This window comes from Euprymna scolopes, chromosome 14 (genome assembly GCF_053919585.1).
Source record: "Euprymna scolopes isolate OS-2025 chromosome 14, ASM5391958v1, whole genome shotgun sequence".
Classification (NCBI taxonomy): Eukaryota; Metazoa; Mollusca; class Cephalopoda; order Sepiida; family Sepiolidae; genus Euprymna; species Euprymna scolopes.
In genome coordinates, this window is record NC_136495.1 from 160,218,596 (window position 1) to 160,245,470 (window position 26,875).

General features: G+C 39.0%; 1 long non-coding RNA gene across 1 annotated transcript in view; it reads left to right on the forward strand.

Moving 5' to 3' along the window:
* Nucleotides 1–2,420: 2,420 nt before the first annotated feature.
* LOC145293321 (uncharacterized) overlaps nt 2,421–26,875 on the forward strand; it is a 47,344-nt gene continuing 22,889 nt past the window's right edge. Inside the window, exon 1 of the long non-coding RNA XR_013869715.1 lies at nt 2,421–3,790. This is a non-coding gene — a long non-coding RNA (uncharacterized LOC145293321). The remainder of the gene's footprint in view (nt 3,791–26,875) is intronic.

Sequence of the window (26,875 nt, forward strand, 5' to 3'; positions counted from 1 at the left end):
GCAATCTCTGTGAGGTAAAGAGAGTGCACACTGTGATTCCCCTGAGATTGGCTAGGAGCGGTCTGAGTGTGTATCAGCAACTTAGTGCCATCAAGAAGGCTGATGTGACCGCTATAAAAATGCATTGTACAAGGCATTTGCAATGGATCCTTACATGGCTTATGAAAGATTTGCCTCCAGGTAGCTCATGCCGGGAGAAACCGCGGATGCATTCTTTGCAGAATTGACGAAACTGCACCTGTACACATATTCTCTCTGCATCTAACACTGGGTGTCTGACACGCTTTCAGGATGGACAAAAATCCACACTAAGGCAGCCAGTGAGATGTTGATCCAACAAAGGTTAGACATGCTGAAGAGTCTGGTCTCTGAATATGGACTATCAGTGGGGGTGACGCTGGTAACATCACATTGTAATCATACCAACCAACTAAACCGTGTACCTCACAGATGGTACGGAGCCATGAAGATGGGTGTGGAGCACACTGCTTGATCTCACGCAGTTGCAATTGGCACGATTAGCTCATGCAAATACAGAAAATTTGTGCACAGAGCGGACATTCAGCTATTAAGAGAAGTGTATTTTGCGAGTCGTGTAGACCCAGTAATGACAAAGGCAGATGTCAGGCAGATTGTCAGGCACTGTGAGGTGTGTCAATCTATTGATCCTGCACAAGAGCAATGGCAAAAAGGACGATTGGATGTCAAGAAGGTGTGGCAGTGGGTGACGATGGACATTACCCATTACAGTGGTAAACCCTTTCTAACTCTTATCGATTGTGGATCCACATGTTTTGCGGTATGGGAACACATGATTAGACAGGACTCCGCAAGTGTTGTTCACATCTTGTCATGCATCTTTTTTAAGCGGGGTGCACTGGAAGAGATCTTGACGGATAATGATGCTGCTTTTTTTTGATAAGGGTTAAAGAGTGTACAGTAGTAAATTGGACAATATAGTAATTGTCAGTAATGAAAATTCAGTAAATTTGTTAACTTAAGGGGAACGGCTTATCAAGAACTTGTTTACATTGGACTTGAAGACAACCATATTGTAGTCAGCTGGAAAGCAGGAAAACGGAAGACAGTTCCACAGGCGTGCAGTTCTAAGAAGCTTTGTTCATGGAATCTATGTTTAGGTTTAGGTACAGATAAAGAGTGGGAGGAATTATTGACAGTGTTTTCAGCTAGACGTGGCTTTCTTGTGAAAGTTTGGTGAGGGGGACAATAGATTGAAGCTCAGTCGAGCACTTTCCATGAAAATAACGATAAAGCAAAGACAAACTCGCTACATCTCTTCTGTGAGGTACAGGTTGTAGGGAAGAAAAAAAGACATCTATGAGGGTATGAAGTGTATTTTGAACTCTATCAAGGCAGGATAAGGTCTTTCTAGCAGCTCCTGCCCACATGTGGCAACAGTACTCAATCCTTGGACAAACTTGGCTCTTATATAGATAGATAATTCCATCAGCAGTGAGATATCTACTGGATCGATAAAAGGATCCTACCATTTTTCCAGCAGCTTTGGCAACAGATTTGATGTACGTGTTCCATTTCAGATCAGGAGTAAAGGTAAACCCCAGAAGCTTGTCACAAAACATGAGGCCTCCCCAAGACGAGAGCCATCCATTTCAATTCATGTCAGATGGGGATCAGAGCGTTGGTGATATAAAGATAGAAGCTTGGTTTTAAATGCATTAAAAGTAACAAGCCACCTTTTTCCCCATTGTACCACATGCTCAAGATCAGAGGAGAGAGAATCGGAGAGAACTTGGTCATTTACGGTCTTAGATGTGCTACCATAGATGGTAGTGTCATCAGCATAAATGTCTATGAATGATGAAAGGATATGATTTGGAAAATCATTTTTGTAAATCAGGAAGAGAGTTGGGCCCAAGATGGAACCCTGGGAGACTCCAGCATTAATACTGTTTGCTTCTGATTTCTGCCCATCAACTACTACTCTTATGAACCTATCAGAGAGAAATGATTTGATAATTGAGAAGACATTTCCAGTTATACCATAGCTGGAGATCTTGTAAAGTAAACCTTTATGCCATTACCCTATCAAAGGCTTTTGATATGTCGAGAGCAATTGCCCTAGAAAGGTTGCCTCCATCAAGAGATTCGCTAATCCTATGAGGTATAACTGTAAGCACATCTGCTGTAGATCTACCAGAATGGAAACCATATTGTGTCACAAAGAAGGTTATTTTTGCTGAGATGGTTGATTACTTCTCTATTTAACACAGATTCTAGCAACTTACTCATGATGCACAGAAGTCTTATAAGCCTGTACTGAGAGGGAGATAACTGATCACCTGAATTCTTAAATACAGAGCAAACTGATGAGATTTTCCATGATGATGGGAAGCAATTGTCTTTAAGACAGTGTTTAAACAGTTTTGTAAGTATGGGTGCTAGTTCTTGTTGAAGTTTTTTGAGTACTATAATTGGAATACCGTCAGGGCCAGTTGCTTTACTGGAATCAAGGTTTTTGATTAGCTTGGCAACATCACGTATAGATATTTGTATATCACATAGCATGTTTTCTGATACAGGAGGAAATATTGGGGGTTGGTGGCCTTGGTTGCAAAGGGTAGAATTAGCTGCAAAGTTCTTGGCTTTGTCTGATGCTGACGAGATTACCTCAGGTCCATTGATGATAGTTGGGATAGAGCACACGTTTCTGTTAAGAATTCTGTTTGCTATTTGCCAAAACTGGTGGGAACCAAGCCGCTGCTCAGCTACTTTGGACTTGACGGATTTAGCATACAACTCTCTTGCATTCTTTATTACTTTTTTACAATGGTTGCTGGCAGTTCGAAAGCAGCTTTAGTTTCAGTACACCTATTACGTTTGAAGCAATGGGAAAAGTGATTTCTGTGCGTAATGGCAGCAGCACATTCTGGAGAAAACCACGGCTGGCTGTTAGGTTTCGCTGGAACTTTTTCGAGGGTATGAAACAGTCAATACCTACTATTAACCATTCTTTCAGGTCTGATACTATAGAGAACACATCTTTTTAAACATGGAACGCAGAGGTATATCTGATATAAATGTACAGAAGTTATCCCAGTCTGCCCTAGAGTAGTATCACTATACTGTACGATGGAGAGGTACGTCTGAAGACTTTTTTACATTTCATTTTTATCTTTATTGATACAACAGAGTGGTCGGAAGATCCAAGTGGAGACAGAAGGGAAACTAACAATTGAGACTTGACTAATTTAACCACATCTTCCTATCTTGCATATTAACAGTGGTTGGTTCGTCGAATGGTTCGACTAATCCAAATAATAATGAAATGTTCAGTCTTAAAAAAATAGACTTGGTTTTTCCATCTTCATATTTTATTTTTTTTTAATGAATTGGACACAAAAAAAAGAACCTTATTAAAGAAACCCAACAAGTTTAAAACATTGACAAATATAACCAAAATATGATAGGAAAACAATTCAACACACTTAACCGATGAACGGACATTTTTACACGAGGAACGAAATAATGATTACACCGTTTACGGTGACCTGAATTCATTGTTCTTGAGCGTTTGATTTTTTTCTTTAAATAATTCACGTTTAAATCGTGTATGTGTGTGGGTTTTTTTTTCTTATCCTTTGACTTTGATTCATTAATATATTCGTATAGTTTATTAATGAATTGGACACACAAAACTTGTATCAATTTATGAAAGGAATCCTAACAAACGAAACAAATTTTCTTCTTTGAACAAAAAAAAAAAAAATTCATTCTGCTTTTTTTCCGTATTGTATTCCTGGAATGATAGGTAAGTTTTTTTCCTTTACACTTTAAATATAATTAATAATTTTATAACTTTTAATAATGTAATAACTTTTAATAACTTAAAATAATCTTAAATATTAAAAACATTTATTTATGTTGCAATCCAATAAAAAAAAATACTGATTCCGTCATGCTTTATCACGGATATGAATAAAAAGTATGAATCTATGATTAAATATATATATATATATATATATATATATATATATATATAATATAATATAGGTGCTAGTGCACTTACTGATCCGCGCTATTATATATATATATATATATATATATATATATATATATATATATATATTATTTACTATAATAATTATTAAATACCTTCAGACACTAGTGTTTCATTAGGGACTGCCAAACGATTGTGAAGATTGGACCGCTCGTTTCTGTGACGTCAGATTTGTGTGTACTATACGAACTATGGAAAAGCAGAAGCGACTTAATGATTTTTTAAAGCCTTTGTTTATTTTCTCAAACTGCAATTAATAATTAATCTTTGTTATAATTTTGTTAGGTTTTAAGATTTACAGTTTAAGGATTAATAACATTATAAACATTTGTATATGAAATACGGTTTTACTGAATGTTCTTTTGGTTACCTACGGGCTTCCATATTTTGTTCGGTAAAAAATTTACAACGTTAACAAAGTCCTAATGAACCGCCCCCTTAAGTAAACACTTCATCAAATCTCCACACTAACGTAATGTACTTGCAATAACCCTTATCCCTGAGTGGCTTCCGGGCCTTGATAAGTGGTGACCACTGTGTAAAAAAAAAAAAAAAAAAATGAGGGGGTGGGCTACAAAATGCTTAATATTGTGCAATAATATTTTCAAATTGGTTTTAATCTGGCGATAAAGTAGCTGACAAGATGTTTATATTAAAACTTAATATTTAAAAAAAATTTAAACACAATTAATTAAAGATCTATGTTGTAACTGAACATTTTGAAATAATGGAATTTTAATCGTTTTAATCTTTTAAAAATTAATGTTTACAGAGTTTCTTTTTCTTGGCAATTGGTATATATTAATTCGAAAAAAAAAACGCTATTAAAAAAATGATAATAATATTAAGTTTATATCAATTTTTTAATTGCAACTTCAAGGTAAATTTTTGTTCAATATGTGTATTTAAATTTTTAAAGAATAAATATTTTTTACTTATTTGAACTCTTATGTTTCATAATAAATAGAAATTTCGATAGATTTGAATATATTTTGTTCGAATTTCAAAAAAAATAATTATGGGGCGGAACACGCACTAAAAGACTATTTCCCCTCGTATATTTTTCGAAAACTGCATTTTATATGTAATTTCATTCTAAAATGGATAAGTATCGACAATTTCACGAAAATCTGACCATTAGTTGATTTTTGCTAGATTTATTAAATACAGGTATGTTTTCACATTCGGAATGTCTACTGCATGGGAACGTTATTTTAAAGCGCTAATTATGTAAACACGATTTTCGTCTCGCAATTTCATTATTTTCGTTCAATGAAAAAAAATTTTTTTAAATTATTACTGGTTTATTTTGCCCTTCTTTAAAATGGTACAAAAATTATACTGATAATATTAATTTATAATAAAGTTACATCGTGTTACATATAGGGTGGGGTAATTCTGTGGTGACTTTTGGCAGTCCCTATGTTTCATCCTTTCGGAAATCATCAGTGCAGGAGTACTGCAGGCTGTCATGATGTATTCAATCTGACGTTTATATTTTTGTCAAAAATAGGTTTATTTAAGTAAAACTTATCGTATTTCTACGAAAATAATGTTTTCCATAAATGCAATAATTTAATTCGAAGTTGGTTAGACAACTGAGCACAAAAAAAACTGCTGGTGTTAGTGCACTTACTGATCCGCACTATTTTTAAAAATCGTATTTCCAAATTTAATTAAAGTTTTAGGATATGTTTTTTTTTATTCAATTGTAAGGTTAAAGTATAGAATAGTTACAAAACACCATCCCCATGTTAAGAACGGCTTTTTAAATAATAGTATTTCAGCACGGATCAATAAGGACACTAGTACCAAACTGCTTTTTCGATCTTTAATTGTTTAAATATTTTTTAAAATGTTTTCTGTTTACACTTACCTATTATATCGCTAGATAATTCTGTTTGATTTTTGTTTTATTCAATATTTTAGATTTTAGAATGGCGATCAATTTCGATTATAAAATATACATAAAATTAGCACCCATTTATTGGCCATAAACAATTAGCCGAAGCTTTATGCAAAATCTCTCTCTCTCTCTTTATATATATATATATATATATATATATATATATATATATATATATAGTCCCTCTTGCAGTTTAAGAAAACAAAAATATGAGGAAGAAAATGGCACATAAGTCGTGTTACACTGGTAATAAAAATGCCATTTGATTGGATAGTGAAATTGACGTCATTTTATAAATAAAATGAAATACTGAAATTGACAATATTAGAAAACAGAATGTTTTTATTAAATGATTTAAAATTAAATACAGGATTAAAAAAAAATGATTTTTAGCACTTTAGCTTTATTATTATTATTGAATGACTCTCACGTAATTGTATGTGGTAAATAATACATAGCTTACCTGAGTGTAGCTGCCGGAGGTGAGGATGGTCTTTCAACAATCAAGAAGAACAATAGCATTGTGGTTATTTATGCTAATAGAGTAAGGTAAATTGTTATAAAAACCTTCCTCCTTTGTGAAGAGTCTTCATTATTCTTTTTATGTTACTGTGGTTACAAGACCTGAGAAGAAGGTCGCGAAGAAGATTGTATTTTTTTCGCAACCTCACTTCAGGTTAGCTACTCTTAGTTATATGACTTTTTTTTTTTCCAACAATTTGCGAAAAAAATACATTAGTTCAACACAATTTCTTACAGAACTTTGAGTCATTAGTAACAGCAATTAGTGACAACTCTGGAAATTGTTCGATTACCCGTACAAGGATATGGAGACCTCTGATACTTCAACTGTGGCAGATTCCAGGGAGCGACACCGTAACCAGATTTCCATTCTGAAGATGAAAATCAAGGGTAGGCTTCGTTTGTCCCATGGCCCAGAGATCACTCCTGCTGTATTTTCTGTATTCCACAGGGAAATTTTGGAATATATCAACGAAGTTGAAATCTCCATCTGCAAGTTGCAACTTTCCTGTGTCTCTGAAGAGGAAAGAGAACTTATGGAGTCCGATTGGCTAAGTTACCAGCTGAATTTACGGAAGGAATTAGAAGATCTCTCACTCTTGTTACATCCTCCAGAGGCTAGTGGCTATTCGGAGCAACCTTCCCTTCCATATACGCCTGGACCTTCTACAGATAGAGCTAATTCATCATTCACTGTTAGACTACCTCAAGTTCAAATCACTGGACCAACGTTCAGTGGTCGTGAAATGGAAAACGATAGAATGAGTTTTTACAATTTCTTATCTCGATTTGAAAATTGTGCAGCAGGCATGGCAAATGACGCAGAAAAGTTAAACTTTTTAAAATGCTCGCTGTCTGGGAGACCTCTGCTGCTGATTAATCACTTAAGTTGCATCAATACCAATTATCAGCAAGCACTGGCAGTATTGAAACGAGAATATTTAGATGTGAGTGACATCATTGATAAGATATTCCAAGATATTATCGATTTCTCCCCCAAGGGGGAAAATTCTTATGGGGATCTTGGTAGTTTCATCTGCAGAACAACTTCCATTCTGGAAGAACTGGCCAGCTCTCTCGATTGTGATTTCTCTGATGATGGTTCTGCAGGGGCCCGATTAATGGCCAAAATACTTTTTTTGAAATTTCCGAGAGCATTGAAGGGAGAGCTTATACAGTTATGTGGCTCTAGAATTCCTTCTCTGTCTGTTTTAATGCGAGACACCAGTGAGGCTATTAAACGCTTGCTAATTAAAGGCGGCGGGTTGCCTGATTCTTCGGATATCCATCGAAACAATTCTCGGGTAACCGTTTCAAAATCTAGAGCCACTACAACCAGAGATGTTTCTTTCCGCATAGATTCAGATTGTCAGGCTCCTTCTGGTTACTCGAGTAAACTACCTCCTCTGATTTGTGTTACCTTCGGTCGAGGAGGAAGAACCATCTCTGTAAACTGCCTATTGGATACTGGCAGTGGCAGAACGTATTTGTCTGGTGATGCACTCCTTGTGTTCCTTGAGTTCTGACGGTTTGGAGTGTCATTTGAGGCTGACTACACTTCTCGGAGAATGTGAGCAAGTATACAGAGAGGTGAAATTGGATGTGGACTTGGGGTCTGGTCATGTGGGGCACTTTCCGGTACTGGTTGCCAACTCATTGGACCTATCCTTATATCTAAAAAATTGGCATTTGCTGTTGGAGGAGTTCAAGCGAACTGGATGTTCTCTGGCTGGGCAATTTGAATCTGGCACTGATGCGGTGGCTATAAGTGGAATTATGGGTCTGGATCTGGTGCAACATTTGGGCCCCTTACAGTTGGTGCCTTGTTTGGGGGGTCGGGCTTTCTCTGTTCCTGCTGGTTTGATTCCCTTTGGTGAGGTGGACACTTTTTTTTCTACAAATCCTGCCCCTATTTCAAGAGATTATACGTTCAATGCAGTGATGGAGAATACTCCCCAAGTGGAATCATCGCATGTTTGCTTCATCCTGGAAGCCGACCCTACCTATGCGGACCCCTGGGTGGATGTCTTTCCCTCTAGCGATGTGGAAAGAGGATTAGAGAAAATGTTCAGCATTGAGTCATTGGGCATTCAGGACGGAGAAGAGATTTCAGGATATGATCAGGGTATGATTCGGCAGTTCCAGGAATCTATAATATTCAGGGATGGTAAATATCATGTGCAATTACCCTGGCATGCAGATAAGCTGGCTCTGGTTCCTTCCAATCATGCTATTGCTTTGCACGTTTTGGATCGTGTGGTCAGGAGCCTGGAGAAGAAGGGGTTGTACCAGGAGTATGTAGATGTATTCCTTCAGCAGCTACAAGAGGGTATCATAGAGGAAATACAGGTGGATCCTCAAAATTTTGTGGACTATGTATGGGTGCCTCATCGGCCAGTTTTCAAGACGGATCCGGCAGCTACTACTAAAATCAGGCCTGTATTTAACTGTAGCTTGAAGGTCGGTAACTCTGCCTCTCTTAACGAGGCTGCATACTCTGGTGTGAATATGACAGGAGATATGTTGGACCTGTTGATGTCTTTTAGATCGAATAAGTTTGTCTTGATTGCAGACATCAGGAAAGCTTTCTTGATGGTTCGCCTTGCACTGGAGGCAGACAAGAACAGGTTCTGTTTTTTTGTGAAGGATGGTGATCGCCTTCGATGTTTCCGCTATGCCACATTGATTTTCGGGTTCACCTCGAGTCCCTTTATATTGGGAAGTGTCTTGAAGTTTCATGCAGCCCAATATCCCTTTGATGAATGTCGAGTTGCGATGGAGAACCAATTCTATGTCGACAACCTGGTGGTTACTGAGTCTGACCCAGCAAAGCTTGTAAGGCTGTATTCCCAGGTTAGGAGGCGGTTGCAGGAAGGTGGATTTGTGGTGCAGTCCTGTAACTCAAGCTGCGACAGCCTTAGGGAGGAGATGAGGAAAGATGGTACATTGAGTACTCATGAGGCCGGATGGGAGATGGTGCTCGGGTACCGGTATGATCCTATTTCAGAAAAGCTCTGCACTGCTCCTGTTAAGTGTGATCCGAGTGCATCTACTAAGAGGCGAATCCTTTCGGAATCGGCAAAGGTATTTGATCCCTTATCTCTTTGCCTGCCTGTGACTATAAGGAGTAGGATTTTGGTGGGAGAATTATGGAAGCGGGGCATGCAATGGGATGATGAAGTCTCTCCAGAGTTTCAGTCTTCTTGGAGGAACCTGGCAGAAGACTTATCTAAATTGAGTGACATGCATTTCTGCAGACAGGCCCATGATGGGAACCGAACTGGAGAGTTATACCTGTTTTGTGACGCTTCTAAAGAAGCATATGGATTTGCAGCCTACTATGTTCAGGACAACAATTCTGCATTGATCTTTGCCAAAGCACGAGTGGCTCCAGTGAAGGATAAGACATTACCAACTTTAGAACTAATGGCGGTATTTCTTGCTCTGAAGTGTTTGCCCACTATCTTGGTAGGATGCAAGGGTGTCCGCCCTTCTAGGTTGTGTGTGGTAACAGATGCACAAGTAGTATTGTCATGGATTTTATCAGAAACAATGACTAGTAAAAGCATCTTTGCTAGAAACAGGTTAAAGGATGTGCTGCTAATGAGCTTGGATTTGGAAACGAATTACGGCATCAGGCCGACCTTTAGGTATGTTTCTACTACCGAAAACCCGGCTGACTTGATCACTCGTGGATTAACGATAAGGAAGTTCCGAGACAACTTTGACGTTTGGTACCATGGCCCTTCTTGGTTGCGCGGTGGGGTCTTGACTTAGCCGGAGCAGGAGTTGCCCTGTCTTGATGATAGGTGCCAGCAGATTGTTCGTTCATCAACAAATTTTGCGGTGATTGTGGATGAGGAGTGTGCTTCGGTGATCTCCATGCGGCGGTTCTCTACGTTTACCCGTTTGTTGAGGGTAACTTCTTTAGTCTTCCGATTCATCGGCTTGATGAGGAAAAGGGAAGACAACTACAACAAGAAAGCCGCAATTTACTTAATAAAATGTTCGCAACAGCAGGAATTTATGGCTGAATTGAATTACCTGCGGAATCCTATGGTAAGGCCTGCACCTAATCGTGTTCGAGCACTAGATCTTTTTCTGGATGAGGAAGGGTTGATCCGCTCGCATGGACGGCTGGACAGGTCTTCTCAGTTTTCTTATGAAGTTAAGAATCCCTTGTTGCTGGGCAAGAATCATCACCTGACCCGACTTATAATATTAGACTGCCATCTTAAATGTTCCCATCTGGGTACAGGATCAACCTTAACGGAATTGAGATGTCAAGGATACTGGGTGCCTCAAGGGAGGCAGGCAGTCAAAAATGCCCTGAATTCCTGCACAAGGTGTAAAAGATACAATTCTAGGTCGGTACTGCCTGAGAACATGGCCAATCTACCAACTTCTCGTGTCGAATTTGAGGTTCCTTATAGGAATACTGGAGTGGACTTCACAGGACATTTTTGGGTGAAGGAGGGTAACAGTGAGAAAAAAATGTATCTGTTGTTGTTCACTTGTTTGAGTGTAAGAGCAGTGCATATAGAGGTGGTGCCTGACATGAGTATATTGTCCTTTTTTCAGGCTCTAGTCAGATTTACTAATGCACATGGTGTTCCAGAGTCAATTCTCAGCGACAACGCAAAAACCTTTCTGGGTAGTGGAAGACTGTTTAAGCGCCTTTGTCTTCTCCAGGACTACCAGGCCAAATTTGGGTCATGTAACATTAAGTGGGAGACAATTCCTCTATTTTCCCCCTGGGTTGGAGGTGTATGGGAGCGTAGCATCAAGACTTTAAAATCTTGCCTATACAAGGTTATTGGTAGGGGTAAGGTAGATTATTATACCTTCCTAACTATTGTCTCAGATATTCAGCGGGCTGTAAACAACAGGCCCCTTACTTATCAAGAGTCCGCTGACAGGCAACCAATGATTATCACACCCAATATGTTTATTAGACCCAATAAAAGCCCTGGTCTATTGGTACCGTTGGGAAGAGATGATCTCTCCACCATGGTTCCTCCCAGCCGGAGAAGGTTGATCGAGACGATTGGATTACGAAATGAATGGTTGTCAAGATTTAGAGAACTGTGGTACAAGGAGTACCTCCTGGATCTTAGAGGAAGGATGCCAGGAAGATCTCGGATACCATTTCAGAATCGCATTAAAAGAAATGATGTAGTCTTGGTCAAGAGCCCTTTAAAACCACAACCCTTTTGGATGTTGGGTACTATACTTGAGGTTCTCCCAGGACAAGATGGAGTGGTGAGGACAGCTCGTGTCAGACAGGGCGACGGTGTGGTGAACGTCCATTTACTGAAGAATTTATATCCAATAGAAATTTCACAATCTGATGATGATCTTGGGGAAAGTGACCCAAATCAGGCGGGTGCATCCTCGCCTGTTGCTGCAGGTAGCAGTCAAAACCAGGAATCCTCTAGTTCATTTTCGGAAGGAGATGGCACCATTTGGTTGTGTCCTGCCTGCAATAGACCTCCAGGGAACCAAGATATGATATGCTGCGATTCCTGTGATGAGTGGTATCATTTTGAGTGTGTTGGAATTGACTTGGCTCCACCCGCTAGACAGAAATGGTACTGCAGTGATTGTGCACCTCAAAGGAGACGAAGGGGTAGACCTAGTCTGTTACCCGATCAATAGAAGTAGTCTTGGGTAGGACTATAAACTACAACCGACAGCAGGGCCTAGGCTAAGGGACAGAATGAGGGTACCCTGAACCACTGTTACCTCCAGGTGGCCCTTGACTGAGGCCTAGCACCTGTTAGTCCCCCTGCAGGGTCACGCCAACTTGGTTTTTTTATGAAGATATATATATATATATATATATATAAATAAAATGCACTTTTCTTTTCTTTTTTTTTTTTCTTTTGTTGGGAGAGTGTGGTAAATAATACATAGCTTACCTGAGTGTAGCTGCCGGAGGTGAGGATGGTCTTCCAACAATCAAGAAGAACAATAGCATTGTGGTTATTTATGCTAATAGAGTAAGGTAAATTGTTATAAAAACCTTCCTCCTTTGTGAAGAGTCTTCATTATTCTTTTTATGTTACTGTGGTTACAAGACCTGAGAAGGTCACGAAGAAGATTGTATTTTTTTCGCAACCTCACTTCAGGTTAGCTACTCTTAGTTATATGACTTTTTTTTTTCCAACATGTATTAATAAAATTACGAACAAATAAAAAATAATGAGAAATGATAAAAAAAAAACGATATTAAAATTAACAAGAATAAAAAATAGATTTTTTTTTTCTTTTTTGACAAACAAATTCCATTTTGCGTCATGGATTGTCTGCTGCGTTTATACCTGATCATCAATTTGTTGTCGACTTCCCTACACATTTGCTTCTTTTTTTTTTTTTTTTTTTAGATCTAATTACATTGTTTAATTTTATAAATTAGGGTACTCATGCAGAGAGGCGTATCGCTGCTGAAATAATAACGTTATTATTTAAAAAGCCATTCTTAACATGAGGAGGGGAGGGTGTTTTGTACCTATTCTGTATTTTAACCTTACAATTGAATAAAAAAAACGTACCATAAAACTTTAATTAAACTTGGAAATACGATTTAAAAAATAGCGCGGATCACTCTCTGCATTAGCACCAAAATTAGTGGTGGGACGATTAATCAGAATCGTTAATCGTAAGAATCGTATATTTGGGGGGGGGGGGTATTGGAATCATATTGTTAAAAAATACCTTAGATTTATGATTCTTTCATTATGATTCTCTTATATTTGTAAGTTGAGCTGTTTGTTTGAAGTGAGATTAATGCTCTCAAAAATTTATGATAAAACGTCATAGAACTTTTCATAACATATTTAATACTAGCTGTACCCTACCGTGCGTTGCTGTGGCTCGATTTGGTGCAATGGAAAAATTCCAATATTAAGAGCGCCTCTAACTTCCCCATATTAAGAATGGCTTTTGGAATGAATACCACAATTCTCCCCATGTTAAAAACTGCTTTCGGAATAAACATCCCAACCTACCCATGTTAAAAATTGTTGAGGTGGACCTAATGTGAAAAGTTACCTTTTTTTTTTTTTAATAAATTGTTAGTTGAAAGCACAGGATAGTTACTAAACACCATCCTCTCCCCATGGTAAGAATGGCTAAAATAAATAACGGTTTTCTTGGTAGAAACTTATCTGTATTTCACCTAACAATTTCTTTAATGAAGAAAAAGCATTCATATTTTCTTTAAAAAAAAAACTTCTGTTACAAAAAAAGTGTACTTTCAAATTTTTTAAAAGTTTTCTGAAAAAGAAAAGAAAAAAAAACTTTAGCATAACAATTTAAAGTATTATTTCAGTATGATACCAAAAATGCAGAAAAAAAACTGTACTTTCACCAAACAATTTAGAGTTTTAATAATAAAAATAAAATTTTGGGTAATTATATATTTTTTTACTCTACTGAAATAATAATGTTATTATTTTGAAAGGCATTCTTAACACGGGAAAGATGTTTTTTAACTAATCTGTGCTTACACCTTACAGGTATAAAAAAAAAAAAAGAAAGATATCATGAAACTTTAATTTAATCTAAAGAAACTATTAAAAAATAGTGTGATATCAAAAATGCATAAGCACCAAAATTTGGTTTAATTTTACAGATATTGTTCCCAGGTGCATACGATGGCAGCTGGTTGGTTTAGTGATTACCTGGTTCTAGGATATATGTACAACTAAATGGAAAACCTGCCCACACAAAGTCGGTATTATTTTACTTTAAGGCCCGTCTTATGTTTGTATATAACAAAGTATTTTTTTGTAGATTTCGGTGTGCTCTGTCGCGAAAAAAAAGTGAGTGATCAATTTTCGATGTAAATGTTACTTAGAATGAGCACCCACTTTATGGCCACCTGAGAGAGCGGCATTTTTTGTGTGTTTATTGGCTGATAACCCCTGAACTCTGGGACTATTTTCCATTTCACAGCCCTAGCCTTTGTTTACACTATGTGCAAGCATAAATAAAGGTTGGTAAATATGCACTCACATACCGAACTGTCAAAAAAGCTTTTAGCCAATAAACACTAAAGAAAATGCCCGTGTCTCAGGTGGATAGAAAGTGGGTGCTCATGTTTAGCTAAATTAACATGGAAAAGTGACCACCCACTTTTCGAAAAAGTCATTTCTTCATATCATGTAAAGTATTTCTTTGCGACAGAAACGGTTTGCAGATTCATTTTTAGTACACCGAAATCTACAAAAAAAAAATTTTGTTATTTACAAACGTGAGGCAGACCTTCAAAAAAAATAAATAAATAAAATAAATAAATAAAAAACAGCAAAAAAAATAGATTCTTAGTTCCGCATTTACGAAGAATATTTTTATTTTATTTACCCGGCGTTTGCCAGGTGTTTGTAGGTTTGTGTGTGTAAGGGGAGGGGGGTTGAATGGAAAGAATCCTTCTTTTTTTTTTTTTTTTTTTTTTTTTTAGTGTATAAATGTTGGGAAATAAATTGTAATTTAGCAACGTAAAAGTAATTGTGGTGCATTTCACTCAAATTCCAATCCATTTTAAGTTACTGAACAAATCGAAATAAAATGGAAATGATGTAGTATATGGTTATTCTAAAGAAAAGAATAAATGGAAAGAATCCTTGGGTATTTTGGGGGGGGGCTTGTGTATAAATGTTGGGAAGTAAATGGTAATTTAGCAACGTAAAAGTAATCATGGTGTGTTTCACTCAAATTCCAATCCATTTTTGTTAAAAACCGAAGATGGTGTTCGTTCGTAACTGTCTCTTGTGAACGATCATGGACGGTGTAAATGGGTGGTGGTGGAAGGAGGAATTTATTAGAGAGAGAAGAGTTTACTACTTCCAATGATCCTAACCGATATTGGCAGTGAACTCTCACCAGATAAAATATAGTACTATACGAGCAGCAAGGTAGTGGAGAGGTAATATGCCTATAACACACTTCAGATATTGTGCTGCAGTTTGTGCATATTACATTTGCATAAAATGTCTTGATTTTTAATCCTATTAAGGTCAAACTCTGAGGGGAAAAATGAGTTCATTGTGTATATATAGAAGATAGAAGACAGAGATGATGTACAAGAATTTTATTAACTACTTTAAAGGTAATCTTTATTTATCTTAATGAGTTTCGAAATTTCTTTAAATTTTTTTCTGTCTTTAATTCTTTGAATTAAAATTTTTTTTTTTACTTTTAGCTTAACTTGCTTTTACCAGTTCGTTTTTTAGTAATAAATGCTTCTCTACATTAAAAACCGGCCTTGTGTCTAACACTGCCCTCGTGGGGAGGCAAGTAAATAGAAAGTAATATGGAGGCTGAAAAATGTTTTTCGACGACCATAAAAGCATTACAATACATTTAAACCCTGAAGAATTTCCGCCATGCGCACTTGTTATTCTAAGGTAACAACTAGCCACTACTTGTGTTTCAAACTTAAAAAAAAGAGAAAAAAAGCGCTTTAAAATAGTAAAAACACTTAAGCTTTTTTCGTTTTGGAAAGGGGGTTTCAGGCGCTCCTATTATCCCAAAGAACCAGCTATGTAAACACTTTGCAATATTTTTCAATAATTATTTTTTTTTAAATTCTTTACAATCAATTTTTATTTAAAATAAAATTATTTTCTAAAATATTTTGTTTATATGTTTCCATTTTGCTTTTTAGTAAAATTAAGAAGTTTATTTTAAAAATATTGTTTATATCCATCTTCATTCAAAAGGGTTACTATTTGGTAGCTTCACCGGTTGTTAACCTAAATTTTCCAAATGTCAGAACGAGGGTCGTCTGCGGGACCTACTTATGTAAACTTCACCGATTTTTGTTATGATTTTATCTGTTTTTTTGTTTGTTTGTTTTTGTGTGGGTTTTTTTTTTTTTTTTTTTTTTTTTTTTTTTTGCCGGAGTTTATGTAATTATTAATAGGAAAATGGAATCCGTGCTATTTTTAAATATTATTTTCAAGTTTACTTAAAGTTTTACAATACCCTTTTCTTATTGTTGCTTTTGTATATTTTGTTATTTTATTTACTTATTTATTTATTTATTTATTTATTTTGTCGGATTAAACAAATAAACAAAATGAAAACAAAACAAAAAATATTTGGTGCTTATGCACCTATGTTACCATTATTTTTTTTTCTTTTTAATGGTTTAAGTGCCTCATTCAATGTTTGAAGAGTTTCTAATTGTTTTTTTAAAGGAAAATTGATGAAAGTCAAAATTAGCACTTGTGGCGATAAACAAAAATAAACAAAAAGCTTTAGCGAGTATGCACCTCTCATGGAATATCGTAGATCAAAACACAGTGAAATGTTATTTGGTGCTAGTGTACTTATTGATTCGCACTATTTTAAAATAGTACTTTCAAGTTTAATTAAAGTTTTACGATAACTGTTCTTATTAAATTGTTAGGTGAAAGTAGTACTCGTGCTATTTTTAAATAGTATTTTCAAGTTGAATTAAAGTTTTACGATACCTGTTTTTATTAAATTTTAGGTGAAAGTACAGAATAGGTGCACAACACCATCCTGTGCCCATGTTAAGAATGGCTTTCTAAATCATGTTATTATTTCAGCACGGCTCAATAAGTGCATGAGTACCTTTTATTTTCTTGAATAAAATAAAAACTACTCAATGAGAACACTACTGTTTTTGTTTTAATAATTATTTTTTATTCAAAAATAAAAAATAAAAATTTCAATTGTTTGAAACATGTTTTTTCCCAAAGCTTATTGGGATTTTTTTAATTACCCTAATTTTAATGAACATGCTCTAAAAATGTTTCAAAATTATGTAATATTTTTTCACTCTTCATGTTATAAGACTCTCTATACATGGCCTCATTGACATGAGACCATTTCATTTTTCCTACTGATCCCGATATGTATTTCAGCCTTCTTTTAATACGAGACCATTAGGCTTCAATATTGTTGGTGCAAACACCAATAAGTGGAATTTTAAATAAAAAATAATGCAGGTATCGTAAAACTTTAATTAAACTTGAAAATAATATTTAAAAATAGCGCAGATTCCATTTTGATTTTCACCAATTTTCCTATTAATAATTATATAAATTCCGGCAAAAAAAAAATATCCATATAAAAAAAAAAACAGATAAAATCATAATAACAAAAATCATGCGCAAATTTCAAGCCAAAATGAAGAATAATAAAAATAGGTCACACACGCAAAAATTCTTTCCTTGTAAAAATAATAACTTCTCCTTTAGTCGAACAATGTACAATATCAGAGCCGATGCGTATTTTGCTACAGGGGTACCATTCGTATACGCCCTTCTTCTTCTTTATATTTTTTAATATATAAAATAACTCCTTAAATTGATTATTATTAATTTCATGGTGCATGTTTAATTCATGGTAAAAATATTTGTTTTGACTTTTATCTTCAATGAAAAAAAATCAAACCGTTTTCGAAATTCCCTTAATTGTATTTCCACTTTTTCGCTGTACCAAATTTTTTCGCTACACAAAATCTTTTGATTATGTAATGGTATATTTCAAAAGAACAACTCCTCAGGAATTGGAATCGTACTTGGTATAGGGAGCAACATTTTCCTGGAATCAGAATCGGAAAAAATTTAGGAATTTTCCCAACACTACCTAAAGTAAAATAAAATAGTTCACTGAATAGGCAGCTGAACTATGTTACTTTAGCATGATTTAACTTGTAAAAAATTATTTAAAATAATTATTGTTTATACTAATAATTATTGAATACTTAGTAATTAAGTTCTTCTACAATAATTTCAATTGTTAAATTCTATCAATATTTTGACATCAATAATGACGTCAATTTCACTATCCAATCAATTGGTATTCTTACTATCGATGTAACACGACTTATGTCTTATTTTCTTCCTCATATTTTTGTTTCCTTAAGCTGCAAGAGGGCCTAATTTTACTATTACGTTTTCAAATATGGGCAAAGAAAGAATTTTGAAGTAATAAATATTATAGATTTTAGTGTGGAGTATCACTTCCTTATATAAATTTTATGTAAAATTAGCACCCACTTAATGGTCAGTTAGTTGATAATGAGATATGTAATTGTTCAGTTTCAAATTTTGGTGTCTGATATTGGGTTTTTATTACTTACATTGGGGGGAATTAGAGCCTACGTGTTAACTCTCCTGTACTTTCATCTGACAATATAATAAAAAAAAAGATACCATAAAAATATTGTAGATCATGACAAAATTGCAAAAAGTGTCACCATGACATTTATTGAGTAGGTTTCTACTTAGCTACGTGTGAAATGAATCCCGATGCTCAAAATGTATAACCATTTTAACCCCTCCCTTTATTTAAAAATTCAACAAAAATCAAGAAATTAATCAATTTTAATGAAATTTTCAGTATTTATCAAATAATGATCACGGGATATAATGGACACATTATTTTTACTTAAATCTTAGTGGATATGTATTTTGTTTAAACAAAAAATACTTTTACTAAAGTTATGGTTTTCAGTTGTAAAAAAATGCATGAATTTATTTTTGCCTTTTTTATGAAAATAAAGCATTGTAAATTGTAACAATTAAAAAACAAATTTTTACAGGAACATTATGAAAATGCCCTAAAATCCATACTAATGAATTCGATGTAACTCAAACAAAAATTAATTTCTCAAACTACCAATATTATCATCGAATTAAGCAATATTTATTTAATATTTTCATATAAAATTATAATTGCAATAAATATTTCTACTTTTGTGTTTAAATTACAGGTTTTGCATAATTTTTATATGCACGATTCTAATGTTTTCCTTGCTTGAATGAATGTAAAACTTTCAGCATAACATAATTTTATATAATCTTGAAAAATAAAACTTTCTTTAATTTAGAAAAATAATGTGATAGCCATCAATGAAGCAGCGCCCACATGTTTGTGCTTTGTGTGGCTGTACATAAAAACGACAACAATAACGAAATTACTTTCGGGTAGGATCTAAAAGAGAGATGCCATCAAGATTGGCTGAGCTTTTATACCAAATCCAAGTCACATGTTTACAGGTCATGTGATAAAAGTGGTGTGAGAAGTGGAAGAGGGGAAAACAAAGGAAGGAAATAAAGTCAACAGGCATTTTGTTTTACCAATACCAGTAAGCAACTGTTGCAAGAACGAATTTATTATTTTGGAAAGGAAAAATCGGGAACTGAAGTCATTTCAACATTTTCGACCATTGTTTAGTTGTTTCCAGCTGACTGTTGCGAACAGTACCATTTTCTTTCTCTATGAAGTTTTTTCAGTCACTTTATTTTTCCAGACATCTTTGATGGTATTACACAGCAGACGGTTTTTTTCTTTGTGTGGTAAACTTGTTGGTCACCTACCAGCCTGTGGATGGCTCCTTGCAGCTGTGGATGCTATTAAATGTAGAGCGAATTTGGTGACGACAGGTTGGGATGATGTACTTGATGATGCCTTCCTAACTCTAATGGTAACCGAAACTCTGGAGGGAGTGAATGAGGAGGACCCTGCCCATGGGGAATGGTGCATCACTGGTGACAATATAAATGTGTGGGTCAATGACAGTTCATTGGTGTTGGGAGTCTCATTAGAACAAGGGAGAAATGTGTTTGAGGATGCATATTGGCTGTGACCAGTAAGTGATGCTCAGCACATCAACTTGGCGGAATTGGATGCTGTTTTAAAAGGTATAAATCTGGTACTGGAATGGCAGTTGAAAAAATTGCACCTGTACACAGATTCTCTGTGTCTAACACTGGATGTCTGACACATTATCAGGACAATCAAGAATCAGTACTAAGCTGGTCAGTGAAATGTTGATCCAGCAAAGACTAGACATAATGAAGAGTCTGGTTTCTGAGTACGGGCTATCGATGAGTGCAATGCTAGTAGCATCACATTGTAATCGTGCTGACCATTTAACCCGTGTGACTCACAAATAGTGTGAAGCCATGAAAATGGGCGTGGAGCACACTGTTCGATCTTGTGCAGTTGCAGTTGGCACGATTAGCCCATGCCAAATAAAGGAGATTCATGCACAGAGCAGACATCCAGGTATCAAAAAAACCCCCTGTATTTTGTGAGATGTAGATTGAGCAGTGAAACGGGCAGATATCAAGCAGATCGTTAAGCCCTGTGAGGCATGCCAGTCTATTGATTATGTACCAGAGCAATTGTAGAAAGGGCAATTGGAAGTTTAGGACATATGGCAATGAGTGACGATGGATATTATCCATTACAGTGCTAAGCCCTTTTTACTCTTATTGATTGCGGACCTACACATTTTGTGGTGTGGTGACAAATGACCAGGCAGGACTCGACAAATGTTGTTAACCAATTATCATTAATCTTTTCTGAGTGAAGTGTGCTGGAGGAGGTCTTGATGGACAATGATGCCGCGTTTTGCAACCAACAAGTCCGACAGTTGTTAGACAAATAGGGCGCCCAAATACAATTGCGATTTGCTCATGTGCCATCAGGAAATGGCATTGCCGAGAGGAGTTATTGCAGTATTAAGAGAATTTCTGCTAGGAAATGATGCACCATTATGGATGCCACGTATTGGTATAACATCATGCAAAAGGATAGGAAATCATCTACAATAGCACCTGCCAATGCTATGCACACATAATGTGTCAGAGTAAAGGGAATTTACACTACAAAGCCAGTCAACTAGGAAAAACACAACAGATATGCGATAGGGGATCTAGTCTGGGTGAGACTCCCAGAAAATGAGTGCACCACCAACTTCAAATGGGTATGAATATCTGGGGTGATTAGCCAGCAGTGGGTCCTAGTTGATGGAACCCCAGGCCACGTGTATGAGCTTCGCCTGGCAGCTGAGATACAACACACATGTGTAGAGGAGAGCGATGAATCATCAACTGATGAGCTGCTGACAAATGTGATCAGCAAACCCCCTCTGCCAGAGAATATTGGCTATAGTTCATCTGACAAAGTGGAACCAGAACCAGAGATGATGAATGTTCCCTTTCACAAAAGCGAGCAAAATAAAAGACCAACCCCACAATACACACTGTGATCATAAGATCGGGGGTTGGGGGATGGTCATCAAAGAAGCAAGTATCCATGTGTTTGTGCCTTGTGTGGCTATACATAAAACGACAATAATGAACTTACCTTCAAGTGGGATTTTTTTTTTTATTACATTTTCACCCCAAACAAGGCACCTTGCCACTTTGATGTAGGAAGCCACTGTTAGGGACACAGGCTACAGGAGTACTAGGTGGGGAGTTGGGCAGCAAGATGTCGGTTCACACTACACTTGAACTTCTGCATGTCAGTACAGTTGGGGAAGCAGGAACCTGGAAGGGAATTCCAAAGTCTAGCGGTTCTGAGGAATAAACTACTGGAGTAGAAGGCTCTCTTACATCTAGGGATCTCTACTGTGAAGGGGTGAGATTTTACTGCTTGTCAGGTTTGTCGGGGGGTATTTACATAGAGAGGGTACAAGTGCTTGTAGTTCGTTGGAACATTCACCGTTAAAGTACTTGTAGAACAGGCAGAGGGATGCTACATTACATCGATGGGACAGAGGCTGAAGCTCAGATGACAGTTCAGGACCTATTAGGTTGGCGACTCTCTTCTGAACCTTGTCTAGGAGTGAGAGACTAGTAGCAGATGCACCGGCCCAAATATGACAATAATTTTTTTTTTTTTTTTTTTACACAGTGATCACCACTTATCAAGGCCCGGAAGCCACTCAGGGATAAGGGTTATTGCAGGTACATTAAGTTAGTGAGATTTGCTGAAGTGTTTACTTAAGGGGGCGGTTCATCAGGAATTTGTTAACATTGGACTTGAAGACATCCAAGTTGTAGTCCAGAGGGAAGCAGGCAGACGGAACAGAGTTTCACAGGCGTGCAGTTCTAAGAAAGAAGCTTTGTTCATGGAATCCGCGTTTTGATTTAGGCACAGATATAGAGTGGGGGAAATTTTTCACAGTGGATTCAGCAAGACGGGTGTTTTTCGTGAAAGATTGGCGAGGGGGGACCAGAGATTGGAGTTCAGACGAGCATCTGCCATGGAAATAACGATAAAACAAGGACAGGCTCACAACGTCTCTTCTGTGGGAGAGAGGTTGCAGGGTAGAGAAAAGGGCATCCCCCATTAAGCCACAAAGTCTATTTTGTACTCTGTCAAGGCAGGATAGGCTGTTTTTAGCAGCTCCTGCCCAGATATGGCAACAGTATTCCATCCTTGGACGTACTTGGCTTTTATATAGATAAAGAATTGCATCAGTAGTGAGATATCTTCTGGAGCGGTAGAAGGATCCCACCATCTTTCCAGCGACCTTGGCAACAGACTTGATGTACGTGTTCCATTTCAGATCAGGAGTAAAGGTCAAACCCAGAAGCTTGTCAAAACAATACTCCATACATGGGCGAATGCTGGCCTTATAGAGGTACAGGATACTTTCGGGTGTTAGTAGTTTTCTAGCACGGTAGAGAGAGCCTACCTTCTTCACAGCGGCCCTGGCAACGATTTCAATGTAACTGTTCCAACTCATGTTTCCTGTGAACGTTAGGCCAAGCAGTTTGAAAGATGTACTCTCAAACAGGGAGTCATTGGCCATTGCTATTGGTGGTAGAGAAGGTTTCTTGTAGTTATTGAAGGAAACCAGTTTAGTCTTGGCAGCATTGAATGTAACCATCCATTTTTGTCCCCATTCCACTACAGATTGAAGATCATCCTCTAGTGGTTTTGCCATTTCTTTAAATATGTGTTCATTTGTTTTCCTGTCGTGTCTGTTATAAAGGGTGGTGTCATCAGCATATATACCCATCTCACAGACAATTTTGTCAGGGAGGTCATTTATGAATATTAGGAATAATAGAGGGCCAAGGATAGACCCCTGAGGCACTCTCGCATTTATATCATATTGTTTAGATGTACGACCATCGAGGACAACCTGGATTTTTCTCTTATCTAAGAAGGATTTAATTATGTGTAAGAGTATCTTGTGTAGGAGACGGTGAGACTCGTCGTGGGCGACGAAGCGTTTCACTGAAGAACCACGGCAACTCACAGCAAACCAACAAACAATGACAGCCACGGCGCGAAGGCAACTAACAAAGCTCAGCTGACTGCACGAATAGAAACGGAACCCAATGGTCACTGTACTGATCGCCACGAACGTCAGAACCCGACTGCCTCGCACCTCCAATGGACCGATTTTTATTACTCAAGATGGCCTAGCTAATTTGCATCCCCGCGAGATCTCGCGCGATCCTGCGAGATTCCGTCTCTAATAAAAGCAGGCAGGCGCCATCTTGAAACTCTTTCTTCCGCTGCCCCGACCACAGGATCAGCCACCACCCCACATGCCAGGCACACACGGACCCTCTTGCGCCGAGGGCTACGGTTAGTCTCACACTCCCCCCTGGTCTCCAGATCACATACGTGACACGGCGGACGTGGCCGTTTGATTCGAGCACTCCTGCGGAGGGGTATTGCCGGGACTTCCTCATCGGAGCTCTCAGAAGTGGCATCGGAAGCATCAGCATCAGCATTAGAGCTCGCAGTTGAGTCATCAGGTCCATGGGGCACAGCTTGGATCCATCGCTCATCGTCGGATGACTCGCTCCTTCCACTGCTCGCAGTTGAGTCACCAGGTTCGTGGGGCACGGGTTGGATCCATCGCTCATCGTCGGATGACTCGCTACTTCCACTGCTTGCTGATTGGTCAGCGCTTAGAGCGGGCCGGACATCCCTTACGTGGCGCGGAGTATCATCGACTAGTATGGCCTGTTCACTGATGACGCTGGTGACCCGCCCCCTCCAAAAGCTGCTGGTGCACCGGCCGCCGGGTGGCTTCACCCAGACGGTGTCTCCCACTTGGTACGACCCTTGGGGTTCTCGTTGGTCGGGTAGACACACTTCAACGTCCTTGACGCGCACGTGGTAGTGATGAATCGCATCAGCAGGCGCACTGCCGCCAGTCACGGTGTCCTTAGGCGTTGTGTTGTATCTGTAAACCGCCTCCGCGATCGTACACTTCTTCCTGGCCGCGATCCTCTTCACGGTTCGGTGGCATCGCTCTGCTATGCCGTTGCCGCTCGGCACATACGCGCATCGGTGTCGAAGGCGGATCCCCCAGTTGTCCATAAAATGCCTAAATTCCCTGCTGCAGAACGCCGTGTCGTTATCCGTGAGGATCTCCTCAGGCGGCCCCCTTTCGTAGAATATGGATTCCAATTCGTGGATGACACTGGTGGAATCCTGCCTTGCCAATTGGCGCCAAATCGCGAACCTCGTTGGCCCGCAGTCTATCAGCGTGAGGAAGTGTTGGCTGCCGTAGTGGGTTATATCCATACCCAACCGACTCCAAGTCGCGTCCACTCCCAGCTGTCCTTTCCGCCATCTGGCTGGGGCGGGGTCGATGGACTGGCACGTTTGGCACTCCCTGACCACTGCTCTTACTGCGCTTTTTGGTATTGATGGTCTAGCCAACTTCACAAAGTAGTAGGTCCGTTGCACTCCGGAGTGCCCACTGTCTTGATGTATCTTCCTGATTTCGTCCTCCTCGACGGAGGCAGCACACAGAGGCAATGGCTTAGCTTCTTTCTTCATAGCCTCATACCATCTCCGTGGTACCCGAGTGAGCTTGTCGGCGAGGTTGTAGTCCGAGGTGACGAGCACTACGTCTACGGACAGGTTGTACTCCGTCACCAGTTTTTTCACAGTCTCGAGCCTCCGTCTTATCAGCATTTCGCTGGCTGCCTTGGTGCGTGCCCTGGCCTTGCTCGTGAGTGTGTCCGACACCCAGTGGTGCACGCAAAGTGAGTCAGTGTGCACACGCAGTTTCTTCACTTCCCATTGAAGTTCCAGGTTAATGCCCTTTATTACAGCGTCGAGTTCTGCCAGGTTTATATGGGCAGCATCATTCGCCGGTTGCAGCCAGCAGGCATCCTCAACTACGGCCCCATCTTTCTCCCAAACTACACCGATCGCTAGAGAACTTGCGTCCACTCACACGCTCAGTTCGTCTCCCTGCACGCACCAGTCCCCTGTGGCGGGGTCAATCTTTTTCACACTAGCGACGGTCTCCTTTAACATTCGAACCAATAGTTCGTCGGTTATCTCATCGTCCCAGCCTTTGCTGACCGCATTTGCCCTCCTTTTTATGACGCCTGTCGCTGCACGAACCCATCCGCATACTGGAAGGTGCCCCACAAGTTTCCCGCACAGGGAGAACACGGCACGTCTTGTGTAAACGTCGGGTATGTCGGGAACTGCGGTTCCACGCCTCCACTTCAGGATCCCTCGCTCCTCTTGAACGCTCAAGCCCAATACGCGGGCACCATCCTCAAGCCGCTCAGAGTCCTTGCAGTTTAGACCAAACTCGGCAAGTTTGGATCTTACGCGCGAAGAGGACACGATATCTTCGTTCACGTATATATCGTCAATATACGCCGATGTTCCATTTCTGATCCATTCTTCTTGTGACAACACGGCATTGACGATAGCCTTCATTATCTGGGGTGCTACGTTTAGCCCAAATCCGAGTCGCGTAAGACAGTATCTCTTCCCGGAAAACATCACTGTCTGGAAAGGCCACATCACCTCGCCGATCCGGACCTGCAAGTATGCTTTTCTCAAGTCCAGTAGGGACACATTGGACCCCTGCCGGCGCCACTCTCGCAGCTTGCTGGCACAGACGTCGGCGTCCGCTGTGAACGCATCAACGTGCGCATTCAACTCACGGTAGTCCATTACCGGCCTCACCTTTGACTTGTTAGGTTGGGCAACTGCCATCAGCGGTATCAGGCCCTTGGGGGGTCCAAGTTTGTCGTAGGGGTATGGAATCAGCCAACCGTTCTTAATCCATTCACGGAGCTCGCTTTCGTATGCAGGCCTTATCTGGTCGGGCATACGGTACTCTGCCACTTTGTTTTGTAGTTTGGCCGGTTCCTTGTCTTCTGACCACCTCCAAGTGGCGGTCCACGCCTTCTGTTGGTCGTCGAATTCCGCACTGAAGTCCGGCTGGTCGACTCTTAGTGCTGCGCACACCGGGGGCCTATCCTGAAACTCTACAACGCCAGCGCGCGTTATGCGCACGCCGCCCAGGGCTTTGATGGCATCGTAGCCTAGCAACAGGTCAAAACTCAGCGGCTTTTCGCGTGTCACCAGCGCTTCGACGTTGGCCGAGTTCCCAGTTCTTGTGCGAATGTGTACCACACCCACGCCGCAACACATTCGTATTTTTCCAGTGATGGTAGTTATCCTGACGTTCTTCTTTTTCCACGCCCGACAGAAGTCCGCACACACTATGGTACGAGAGCAACCGGAATCAAGGAGGGCTGAACATAACGTGTCATTAACTCGGACCTGAATGACAGGGAGCGCCTTGTTTATTTTCTGTTCGGGGAAGAGGTCAGCACTGGCAC